This window comes from Ranitomeya imitator, chromosome 2 (genome assembly GCF_032444005.1).
Source record: "Ranitomeya imitator isolate aRanImi1 chromosome 2, aRanImi1.pri, whole genome shotgun sequence".
NCBI lineage: Eukaryota > Metazoa > Chordata > Amphibia > Anura > Dendrobatidae > Ranitomeya > Ranitomeya imitator.
The window spans coordinates 337,688,737-337,701,586 of NC_091283.1; the positions used below are offsets into that span (position 1 = coordinate 337,688,737).

The 12,850-nt window shown below is 44.0% G+C and overlaps 1 protein-coding gene across 1 annotated transcript in view; it reads right to left on the bottom strand.

The window, feature by feature from the left end:
* The window catches only part of LOC138663641 (zinc finger protein 773-like), a 105,806-nt gene that overhangs the window by 1,822 nt on the left and 91,134 nt on the right, over nt 1-12,850 (bottom strand). The gene's annotated exons all lie outside the window — the stretch shown is intronic.

The window sequence follows — 12,850 nt, forward strand, 5'->3', positions numbered from 1 at the left end:
TTTTCAACCATGCTTCCACAGAATAAAAAAAAAAAATAAAGCTCATGAAATAGGCCTGGACAGAAATGATGGTACCTCCTTCTGGATCTGGGAGGGATATTTATACCCCAATCTAAGTGATTCTGTGTCTGACGCTGAGCCCATGGAGGTAGGCGCTATCTCGTTGAAGGAAAGAGAGAGAAGACGCCGTACAGACAATCGTGTTTTTACTGTGGAGCCTCTGGACATTGGAAAAAAGACTGTCCCTCTTGTCTTTCTTCAGCTAAGCCGTCGGTAAATGCCTAAGTCCAACGATTGAGGAGGTTGACCAGACTATAGGTACATTTTTCCTCACTTGCTAAAATTCTTCTCCAGGTGGAGTTGGAACTTGCTTGCGGTCCCAGTGTGACCACCGCCTTTGTTGACTGTGGTTCTACTATTAACCTGATCGATGCCCGGGTGGTGACTCTTAATAATATAGGGACAGTCAGGCTTAACACTAGGACTACTGGACTCTTGACCTCCACTAGAGCTACTGAAGTGCAAGTAGTCAAAATGATTATACCAGTAGTCCTAGTGTTAAAGATCTTGTTAAAATTGTGGCGAATGACTCCTCTCCTCTCACCCAGGATGGAATTTGTGTTATGTCTGAAGTTTTTTTTGCTGAAAGTCCCACTCATGTGGAAAAAGTTGTTTTGTTCTGAATAATTTGCCTGCAGGTCTGGTACTGGGGATGCCTTGGCTTCAACACCAGAATCCTATCCTATCATTGATTGGGTTAAGGGGGAGATCATTCAATGGGGATGTAAGGCTAACGGTCTGTGTTGTAACTTGGCACCTCTTGTCACTCCTGTAAAATCTGTGTCAGGGTCTGTCGGTCTGGAGGGTATTCTGGAGTACATGAAGGACTTTGAGGACGTGTTTTCCGAAAGTGAAGCTGAAGCGTTACCACCACATAGACCTTTTGATTGCGCCACTGATTTAGTCCCAGGAGTCAAGTTACCCATGGCTCGTCTGTTTAACCCCTTTTTGCCATCGGATGGAATATTACGTCCGATGGCAGATTGCCTGCTTTGATACGGGCTCCCGTGGTGTCAGCTGTTTTGTACATCCACCCGTTGCTATTAACTAGTTAAATGCTGCATTTAACAAGTGCTTCCGGCCAACGGGCCGGAAATGTACACACCGCTGACCCCAGTCACGTGATCAAGGGTCAGCGGTGCGTTGGCATAAAAACCAGAGGTCTCCTGAACACCTCTTTGGTTGTTGATGCCGGATTGCTGTGAGCGTCACCCTGTGGTCGGCGCTCATAGCAATGCAGCAATTCTACTACATAGGACCTTGGAGGCTATTGAAGCATGGCAAAAGTGAAAAAAAAAAGTTTTAAAAATTATGAAAAAAATAAAAAATATAAAAGTTTCACCCCCCTTTCGCCCCATTTAAAATAAAACAATAAAAAATCAAACATACACATATTTGGTATCGCACGTTCAGAATCGCCCAATCTATCAATAAAAAAAGGATTAACCTGATCGCTAAACGACGTAGCGAGAAAAAAATTGAAAATGCCAGAATAAAATTTTTTGAGTCGCTGCGACATTGCATTAAAATACAATAATGGGCGATCAAAAGAACGCATCTGCACCGAAATGGTATCATTAAAAATGTCAGCTCAGGGGGGCGTGGCCTGGGAAGCTAACAAGACGGATGTGTTTTTAACAGCTCCCGTCCCCAGGCTGGAATCTGGTAATAAATAGACTTTTCCTGCAACAGGAGCCACCGGTAAACTATATTAAACAACACCTGCAACGAGAGAGGACACAGCGGTGACTTTTGAATCGATCTCCTGAACCCCAGAGGAACGCATACAGGGGGTGGCTGCGTTAGCCTGGTGAGTTGAGGACCCGACCCGGGCCTCGCCGCATCAGTGGCGAAAATCCCCCCTTACAACTCCTGGATACAGCACACACCGGACCTCGCTGGGACTCTGCTCATTCCCGACGGAGAGTTAAGTGCGGGTGCTGGAGCTCACCTGTGGCACTGGGACGGCAACATCCGGACCCCTGTGACGAGCTGTTCTCCTGAAAGTGACTCGCCTTTGTGCCTGTGAGGTGAGCGGCGGAGGGGGGGAGGTAGACAGTCGGGACAAGCAGAGATCCCTTCTTTCCCTCCTGCCTGAGGGTGAGGGGTTTCTGTCGGTTCGGCGCTCCTCCCCCACATCCCAGACCTCGCTCCGGACCCCCCACGAGGTCGGCGCCATCTTCTCTCCTACGGCTGACAGTGGGAACAGAGTGAAGGCGGGAAACACCCCCTCCCCTTCTTCTTCCCTCAGCATCTGCTCCTGACTGCGCTTTGGGCTGCTACACAGCAATTAGGAGGGGACTCCACACACAGGGTCCCTCCACCATCTCGTCTGGAACAGAGAGGTGCCTTTTAATGTGACCACCCCTTATACATAAGTGCCGCACGGGTTGGGAAACTCTTCTCTATAAAAGAGCAGTTGTAGCTGACTGAGTTAACTCCTTAGCATCCAGAGCTGTTATACATGAACCCTGCTGTGCCCACTTGACTCTTGCTCTAGACCCTGGTGACCAAGCCCTATACAGTTTCATTTAATTTTATTTAGTTTTTTCTCTTTTTTATTTTTTTATTAAGCCTACCATAATCGTATTCCCACGGAAGAATGACAACTTCTGCTTAACCTTCTCTCTAAGTCTGACACTTTAGACAACTCAGAGAAAATCCTTTTCTTTGCTCAAACTATGGCATTGTGCAGCTCTATTCAACTACAACCAATATGATGACCTAAGCGTCAGGCTGGCGCACATGTGGTGAGCTTCAAAGCGAGCGCTACATTTAGATAGAATGGTTAAACTTCATAAAGAGCGCCGCAACTCTTCTCTCTCTGCTACTAGACAAGACAAACAAAAAGCTATGGAGAAATTCCTAAAACACAAGCCTTCGTCAACCAGGTCTACCAGCAAGACCTCTCAATCAGGTGCCACAGTGGATGAACAAGTCAACGACTACGATTCAAGTGATGAAGCCTCAGGAAGCGACACTACACATATGGACTCTGGAGGAATCACAAAATCCTTCCTTAAAAAAGCACTAATTCAAGCAATGAAGTCATTGATTGCAGAGGTCTCAGGCCTACGAGCAGATATTCAACAAATTGGCAACAGAGTTGAGTCTCTAGAGGCCACCCAATCTTCTATTATAAGTCATTCTAACAAAATAAAAGACCATCTGGACTTCCACAAATCTCATTTAAACATGGTGTCCCTATCCATAGAGGACCAAGAAAATCGGAGTCGCAGAAAAAATATCAGAATCAAAGGGATACCTGAAAGTGTCTCTAACGAGATCCTCGAAAAATCGGCCAAGGAAATATTTGCATTATTACTGTCTCAAGAAAGATGCGATCAAATGGTCATTGAGCGGATACATCGCTCACTTAGGCCTAAACCTAAACCCGCAGATCCCCCGAGGGATGTGATATGTGGTCTCCTGAATTACCTGGATACCTCGGCAATCTTAAATGCTGCCGGGGATAATAAAAATTTGTCCTACGAAGGATCTATGGAAGTTATACCAGGACCTTGCACCATCGACTCTTGCCAAACGGAGGGTTCTGAAGCCTCTTCTTGACACACTTCGTGCGAATAAGATACTATATAAATGGTTATTCCCTTTTGGCCTGACTATACACGGCGGAGGAAAACAAGTTACAATTCACCATCCAGATGATCTTGCCAAAGTTTGGGCTACATTCGACATCGAGGAAGTGGATGTTCCTTCCTGGCTACCCTTGGATATGATGCTGAATATTCCACCCAGCCTTCGCCCCTTGTTGGATCATGGCGAGTGGTCTCCAGCCAAGAGACTTGCCTCCCCGAAAGAAGGCAAAACTGGAGCTAAAAAGAAACTGCCTCCTTGAAGAGCTTATGTGACGCTTCTGCTCCTGATCTTGGATGGGTTGCTGGACCTGATCTTGCTGGTATATATAGATCGGGTACAGCTCAAAGTTCGATTGGATAATGGAATTTGTCCTCTACATTGTCTTTGTTATAGAATTTAACGGTATTAGTTATAGTTATTTTGATCGCCACTTGTGTGCCCGTAATGGACTGTCCTGTCTGTTTTTGGAGGATGTTTTGGGCCCCTACCTCCGCCACAGATGGGATGTTTGATGTTTATATGTTACATTTTTTCTTCCTTAATGTTTTTACTACTGTTATGGTTCCCTTGTTAATTTGGTACACGTGTGCAGATGTCCTCCTAACTTCTTTTTTGGTTCATGACCGTTAGCGATTTAAAATCAGCCACCTTAGTGGTGGCCTCATATAATGTGAAGGGCATGCACTCCCCAAGGAAAAGAGGGCAACTGATGAGACTTCTGCAATCTAAAAATTCTAGTATAGTATTTTTCCAGGAAACCCACTTTAAAAAAGATAGGACCCCTGATATGTCAAGAACACAATTCCCTATATGGTATCATAATACCGGTACCACTGCTTCCAGGGGAGTCAGTATAGCATAAAAAAAATGTTCCTTTCACCTTAAAGGATATCTTATCTGATGCTGATGGGAGATATATTATGGTAAAGGGTCTGCTAGCCAACACAAAAGTTACCCTTTGCAACATCTACGCCCCAAATCAAAATCAAATTGGTTGGCTGTGTCAAGTATTGAATACCCTTAGCTTATTCAAAGAAGGGATCATAATTCTAGGTGGGGATTTTAATGTTTCTCTCAACCCAGCGATAGATTCCTCGTCAGGAAAATCCTCTATCTCACAAAAAGCACTAAGAAAACTGCATACTAGCCTGCAATCTTTAAAATTAATCGACCCATGGAGAACGCTATATCCGTCGACTAAAGACTTTACTTTATTTTCCTCTCCCCACAATAACTACCATAGATTAGACTACCTTCTAACTGAATTTTGTCACCTTCAATTGGTGAAATCTGCAAAAATAGATGTTATTTCTCTTTCAGACCATGCCCCGATTTTCCTAGAGATGATTATTAAATCACTTCCCCTCCCGTCATTTACTTGGACGCTGAACGAAACTCTGCTAAGCTCTAGTTCCCATGTAACTAAATTTTTAAACTCTATCAATCTATTCTTCAGGGAAAACTGTCTCCCGGGTACCTCCATGCCCTTGGTCTGGGAGACACATAAAGTGGTCTTGAGGGGAGAATTTATAGCCCTGGACTCATATTTGAAAAAGGAAAGGTCAAAAGAAGTAATGTCTATCCTTCATCAGATTAATACTATAGAATGGTTACACAAACGCTCTCAGACAGATAAAACACAGAAAGAACTCATTGCACTCAGAAGATCCTTGAAAGATCTTTTGAACATACATTCAGCTAAGATCTATATGAGAAGTCAACAACGGTTCTACCTCCACGGTAACAGAGGAAGTAAGCTCATGACGTCTCTCTTGAGAAAGCGTAGTGGACGAACCTATATCACACAATTAAAGGGTAGGAATGGATCAATTATTTCTGAGACCAAGGACATTGCCAAGGAATTTACACATTTCTATGAAAACCTTTATAATTTAGAGGTACCGGGGGGCATGGAGGAACCTGGGACAGCCTCGGAGGCAATAGACACCTTTCTTTCCTCTTTGAGGCTTCCCTCAATGTCTACAGATGACATTACATCTTTAGTGACTCCAATCACTCCTGAGGAAGTCTTAGAAACTCTATCTAACATTACCAACGGGAAAGCCCCGGGCCCTGATGGCCTACCAATCATCTACTATAAAAAATTAATAAAATCCCTATTACCCCACCTGGTTACACTATTCAACTCTTATATGGCAGGAGAATCTCTCCCGAAACAAGCCTTAGAAGCCTTTATCACAGTACTGCCAAAGGAGGGTAAAGATCCCAATCTTTGCTCTAGCTACAGACTGATATCCCTCCTCAACGCAGATACAAAGCTTTGGGCAAAACTCCTAGCGACCAGATTGGGTAACATCCTCCCTAGACTGATTCGCTCGGACCAGGCGGGTTTTATACGAGGGAGGGAGGGCAGGGATAATTCAACTAAAGTTCTCCAATCCATAATGTATGCTAGAAAGCGGAATCTGCCACTGACTCTTTTATCTACTGACGCCGAGAAGGCTTTTGATAGAGTGAGTTGGAGATACATGGAGAGGGTCTTGCATCGGTTTGGCTTTCCTCCTCAGTTTATTACAGCTGTTTTTTCCTTGTATTCCCTTCCCACCGCCAGGGTCCGAGTGAACGGTATACTATCAGACGTTTTTAATATCAGTAATGGTACCAGGCAGGGGTGCCCCTTGTCCCCTTCTTTGTTTATACTAGTTATCGAAACACTGATTCAGAGAATTAGACAGGAGGTCCAGGTCAGGGGATTGCAGATAGTATGGAAATAAAAACCTTAGCATTTGCAGATGATCTGCTTTTCCTCATCACTAATCCTTTTAAAGCATTCCCTATTATCCTCAATATACTTAATCAGTTTGGTAAATTATCAAATTTTAAAATTAACTACTCTAAATCGGAGGCTCTCAATATTACCTTATCAAACTTTCAGCTATCTAATTTACGTAAAATAACCCCCTTCTCTTGGTCTGCTTCCTCCATAAAATATTTGGGAGTATGGGTTACCAGGGATCCCATGGACTTGTTCAGTTCTAACTTTTCTCCCTTACTAAAGAAATTAGATACGTTGATGAAATCTTACAACTTACCCACTTTATCGTGGATAGGACGTATCAACGTATTCAAGGCGTACCTGATGCCTATACTACTATACTGCATGAGTATGGTCCCCATTCGTCTCTCCCTTACTTTCTTCAAAAAAATTAGGTCCTTAATATCTAAATTCATATGGAGAAACAAACCAGCTAGGCTTCCCTTCAAATTGTTAACATACCCCACTTCATGCGGTGGCTTGGGAGTCCCGGACCCTTATATGTAAATATAAATATAAATAAAAAATTATTATTATATGTATTGTAAAGCTATACACTTAAGTAGATGACTGAGAATCGTACTTGGCTTTGAGAGGGGTACACTAGACTTGATAGATATGGCCCTACTAGGCAATGGGGGGATCTCACTCTTATGGTCACATTCAAAACCATGGGCTTCGCTTGGTCTGGATGATATAACCTTAGCAACTCTGCATATCAGACGCTCCCTATTGAATGAATTGCCACCGGAGTCGTTTCCTTCTTCACTAACCCCTATTGCAGTCATCCCCTTTCTAGTTAATCCTAACTTTAAGGATTCATATAACTTATGGTCAAAACTTCCAATGGACTCTCTTACTAACTTTTATGATGGAAAAACCCTTAAAAATGATAGCTGGCCTAGTAATGCTCTAACCTCTCCAAAAAACTTCCTTCAAAAACACCATACTATACGTATTCTAACGCAATTCAGAAAACAATTCCCACACAAGTCTAACTGGTCGTGGTTGGATCTCATGCTCAAAACAGGACCAGCTAGATATAAAGTAATATCTCGTATATACTCCCGACTTATTACCCCTCCTCAATACTCTAAGCCCTCTTTTATTTACTCCTGGGAATCTGAATTTAATGTTATTTTTACAGACGATCAGATCTCCAAGATGTTGAGGTTTGCCAGTGGTTTTTCCCGTTGTATCCTGTTACAGGAAAACTCATACAAGGTGCTAACCAGATGGCATATGACTCCGGTCAAGCTCCACCATCTGGGTCTATCAGACTCAGACTTATTTTGGCGATGCCAAGCCGCCCAAGGAAACCATGGACACATATTTTGGGAATGTTCTCAGATAAAAAAAATTTTTTTGGGGAAAAAACTCCACGCTTAAAGAGCTAAAACTAATCATAACCAATTTGTTGGCCTCTGAGGCCATTCTCTTGTGCCCATCGAATAACTTCAGACGATCGAGGCATGGCCTTCTTCCATTGTTGCTTAGTGCTGCAAAGCACTTGATAACTCCAACGATGGGTGAGTGGTTTAACAAAATTGACCATATCCACAGACTAGAGGAACTCTCAAGTTGGGAAACATATTCTCATGAACGTTTTGTTGCTGATTGGCTCCCCTGGAAATCATTTAGATCCAGTGCGCCTTAATATTGTTCTTTACTTGTCTCTGCCCCTTCGCAAACTCCATGATATCGGTCAGTCTACTTTAGAGTAATGTCCTCACGTGTACTTGAAATGTTATGTTTATTGTTCCCCTCCCTCCCCCCATCTCCCTCCTTGTGTTTCCCCCTCAGCCTCACCCCCTTGCCCTACCCTTCCCCTCTCCATCCCTCCCCCTTTCCTATCCTTCCCAAAGGATGGTAGTTTTGGTTTGTTTAATGCCATTAATGTAATGGACATGATTTATTTACGCTAATATAAACTATGCGATTGTTCTTTGCCTTTACTTTAAATAAAGAATTTACAAAAAAAAAAAAAAAAAAATGTCAGCTCAGCGTGCAAGAAAAAAACCCTCACCCGACCCGAGATCCCTAAAAATGGGAACTCTAAGGGTCTCGGAAAATTGCACTTTTTTTTTTTTAAAGCAAATATTGGATTTTTTTTCACCACTTAGATAACAAAGAACCTAGACATGTTTGGTGTCTATGAACTCGTAATGATCTGGAGAATCATAATGGCAGGTCAGTTTAAGTATTTAGTGAACCTAGCAAAAAAGCCAAACACAAAACTTGTGTGCGATTGCAGCTTTTTTGCAATTTCACCGCACTTGGAATTTTGTTTCCCGTTTTCTAGTACACGACATGGTAAGACCAATGGTGTCTTTCAAAAGTACAACTCGTCCTGCAAAATAAGCCCTCTTATGGCAATATTAATGGAAAAATAAAAAAGTTATGGCTCTGGGAAGGAGGGGAGCGAAAAACGAAAAAGGAAAACTGAAAAAAGTTCCGGGGGTTAATTTATCTATACGTCAAGCCATGTAGGAGTACATCGCTGAGAGTCTCTGCAAGGGGCATATTCGGCCTTCTGTCTCACCTGTCGCAGCGAGGTTCTTTTTTCAGGAACTGAACAATATTAGGCCGCCGTCACACTTGGGAGTTTTACGGACATAAGAGCACAGAAAATACGTCCGTCATTAGACACATATATGTATATATATTATTACTTCATACAGCGCTAGATAGCTTTAAAGCTATTCAATTACCGGCTTTTGCTATCTCCATCATAAACCCGACATGATTTGTGACATGGTTTACATACAGTAAACCATGTCATATCACCTTTTTTTTTGCATATTCCACACTACTGTTAGTAGTGTGTATATGCAAAATTTGGCCGTTCTATCTACTAAATTAAAGGGTTAAATGGCGGAAAAAATTGGCGTGGGCTCCCGTGCAATTTTCTCCGCCAGAGTAGTAAAGCCAGTGACTGAGGGCAGATATTAATAGCCTAGAGAGGGTCCATGGTTATTGGCCCCCCCAGCTAAAAACATCTGCCCCCAGCCACCCCAGAATAGGCACATCTGGAAGATGCGCCTATTCTGGCACTTGGCCACTCTCTTCCCATTCCCGTGTAGCGGTGGGATATGGGGTAATGAAGGGTTAATGCCACCTTGCTATTGTAAGGTGACATTAAGCCAAATTAATAATGGAGAGGCGTCAATTATGACACCTATCCATTATTAATCCAATAGTAGTAAGGGGTTAAAAAAACACAAACACATTATTAAAAATTATTTTAATGAAATAAACACAAAGGTTGTTGTAATATTTTATTCAACGCCCAATCCAGTCACTGAAGACCCTCGTTCTGTAACAAAAAAAAACAAAAAACCAACAATATCCTTACCTTCCGAAGATCTGTAATGTCCAACGATGTAAATCCATCTGAAGGGGTTAAAATATTTTGCAGCCACGAGCTTTGCTAATGCAACATTGTTCGTGGCTGCAAAACCCCGGGGAATGAAGGTAAAGTAGGTCAATGACCTATATTTACCTTCATTTGCGGTGAGGCGCCCTCTGCTGGTTGTCCCTAGATCGTGGGAACTTTCCTAGAAAGCTCCCAGGCTCGAGTTCATAAGAGGCGCCCTCTGCTGGTTGTCCTCACTTGCACCATCCGCATATGGTTCTCATGAGATTCAGGGAGAATCATTTGTATGCCAAATTGGAGAAATGTGCATTTTTTTTTACAAGAAGTATCGTTTCTCCTTGCGGAGATTGACATGCTAAGCATGCCGAGATGAGGAGACTTAAAGCCGCAATGCTCCTCTGGGAAATATGTTAATTATGAAAATTGTCTCTTGTCTGCCTAGTGGAAGGTAGCAATCCTACAAGTCAATGTCAACCCTTTAATGAACCTTGTCACATGACATAGGATAATAGCCAAACGAGAATCTCAATTTGCAGACACTGTGTTTCGGGATACTGCCCTTCGTCACTGCAAAGTGGTGATCTGGTTTGGCTGTGTGAGAGGCGTCCGACCGATATCCAATAAGTATTGTTTCTCCATGCGGAGATTGACATGTTAAGCATGCCGAGATGAGGAGACTTAAAGCCGCAATGCTCCTCTGGGAAATAGGCCAATTCTGCAAATTGTCTCTTCAGAGAGGAAGAGAACTAGAACTCTAGTGCCACCTAATGGAAGGTAGCAATTTTTTTTTACAGGAACTGTCCTTTCTATGTTTAATTGTGTCAGGGGAGGGGTTTTGCATGGATCCTAAGAAGGTCCAAGCATTACGGATTGGGTGCAGCCTCATGACTTAAAGGGGTTTCAGCAATTTTTGGGTTTTGCTAACTTCTAAAGGAAGTTTATTAAGGGTTTTTCGCAGGTGGTAAAACCTTTGATGGACCTCACTCTCAAGGGGGCTGATGTGAAAAATTGGTCTGTGGCTACGAAAAATTGTTTTACTTCAGCCCTTGTGGAGTCATTTCCTGGAGGGGGACATGCAATACATTACAGTTATCATTGATAAAAATTTGGCCTATATCGAGTCTACCAAGAGATTGACCCCCAGACAGGCTCGGTGGGCGCTTTTTTTTTTCTCGATTTCATTTCACTATCACATTCTGCCCAGGATCTAAGAATATTAAGACTGATGCATTATCCCGAAGCATTAATTCTGTGTCCCCACAAGAACCTCCCTCCTCCATTCTTCAGCCAGGAGCAGTGGTGGCCGAAATCTCATCCGATTTACAGAGAGAAATTTTGGAGGCCCAAGCGCGAGCTCCTGGTAATAAAACCTCAGGTAAATTGTTTGCACCAGAAAGTTTCCGTCACAGACTCCTGCAGGAGTTCCATGATTCTGTATTGAGTGCTCATCCTGGGATTGCAGCTAACCGGGGGGCAGTTGTGAGGGGTTTTTGGCAGCCCTCAATGGTAACAGATGTCAAAAAGTTTGTGACTGCATGTAGGGTGTGAGCCCGTTCTATAATTTCTAATTGCCGGCCAGGGAATTGGTGCCTTTGCAAATTCCGGATAGACCATGGACACATTTGGCCATGGACTTTATCACAAATCTTCCTCCTTCCAGGGGCAACTCAGTGGTATGGGTGGTGGTGGATAGGTTCTCCAAACAAGCCCACTTTGCCAGCGTTACCATCAGCTGAAACCTTGGCCCGCTTATTTTTTCAACATATAGTTGGGTTGCATGGAGTGCCTGTGAATGTGGTGTCGGACAGAGGGGTACAGTTTGTGGCCAGGTTTTGGAGGGCTTTTTGTAGGAAGCTGGGGATTACGTTGTCCTTTTCCTCTGCCTATCACCTGGAGTCTAATGGACAGACTGAATGCACAAACCATTCCTTGGAGCAAATTCTAAGATGTCTGGCCTCTTCTAGACAGGAGGACTGATGTGAGGTATAGCCAGCGGCAGAATTTGCGTTCAATGGCTGTGTGAGCCAGTCTACTGGGTCTCCCTTTCAGGTCAACTATGGGTTTAACCCACATTTTGGAGAGTTCTCCTGCATGGATTCAGATTGTCCTGCAGGTTCAGAAGAACATCTCTGAGGCCCAGAGGAGATACAAACGGTTTGCAGACAGGAGGAGGGGGTCAGGGCCGGCGTTTGTAGTGGGGGAGAAGTTGTGGTTATCCACCTGCAATATCAAGCTTAAGATACCCTATATGAAGCTGGGCCCCAGGTTTATTGGCCCATACAAAATTGTGGAGGTTGCCAATCCGGTGGCCTACAGACTACTGCTGCCCGCCTCCTTTAAAATTTCTGATGTCTTCCACAGGTCCCTGTTAAAGCCAGTGGGGATGGTGAGGGAGGATTAATCGTCCAATGCTTCGTCAGTATTAGCAGAGGGGCAGTTGGAGTACTAGGTAGGGTGCATCATTGCCTCTTGGTGGGTGCGCCTGGAGATCCAGTATCTTATACACTGGAAAGGGTTTTCTCTTGAGGATCGGTCATGGGTCCCGGCCAGTTCGGTGCACGCCGATCGACTGGTGTGGGCCTTCCATGCCAGGTACCCAGAGAAGCCTGGGGGTCCAGTGGACCCTCATTAAGAGGGGGGGTACTGTCATGGTTTGGACAGGGTTCATGCCCTGCCTTCTCAGGGTTAATTATAGGTAGCCTCCTTTTGAATCGGGGAGGGATATTTATACCCACACTGAACCTGGATTCCCTGTCAGGCATACTCTCGTTTGGTCTGTATTCCTGACCCCCTGGTGTGCGTGTGCCTACTGTGTTTTGCTTTGATCTTCCGTGTATGATCTGGCCCGTTTGTTTGACTCCGCTACCTCGTGTCTCTTTTGGTCTTGGCTTCCGACCTTCGGCTTCCTCCTGACTATTCTTCTGTACCTCGTTGTCCTCCTGGTTCTGACCTTGGCACGTTATACTCCTCTCCGGCGCCGGTTGGCTCACCCACTCTCCGGCCCTCGGTCATTCCCCCTTAGTCACGTGGTTCAGGTC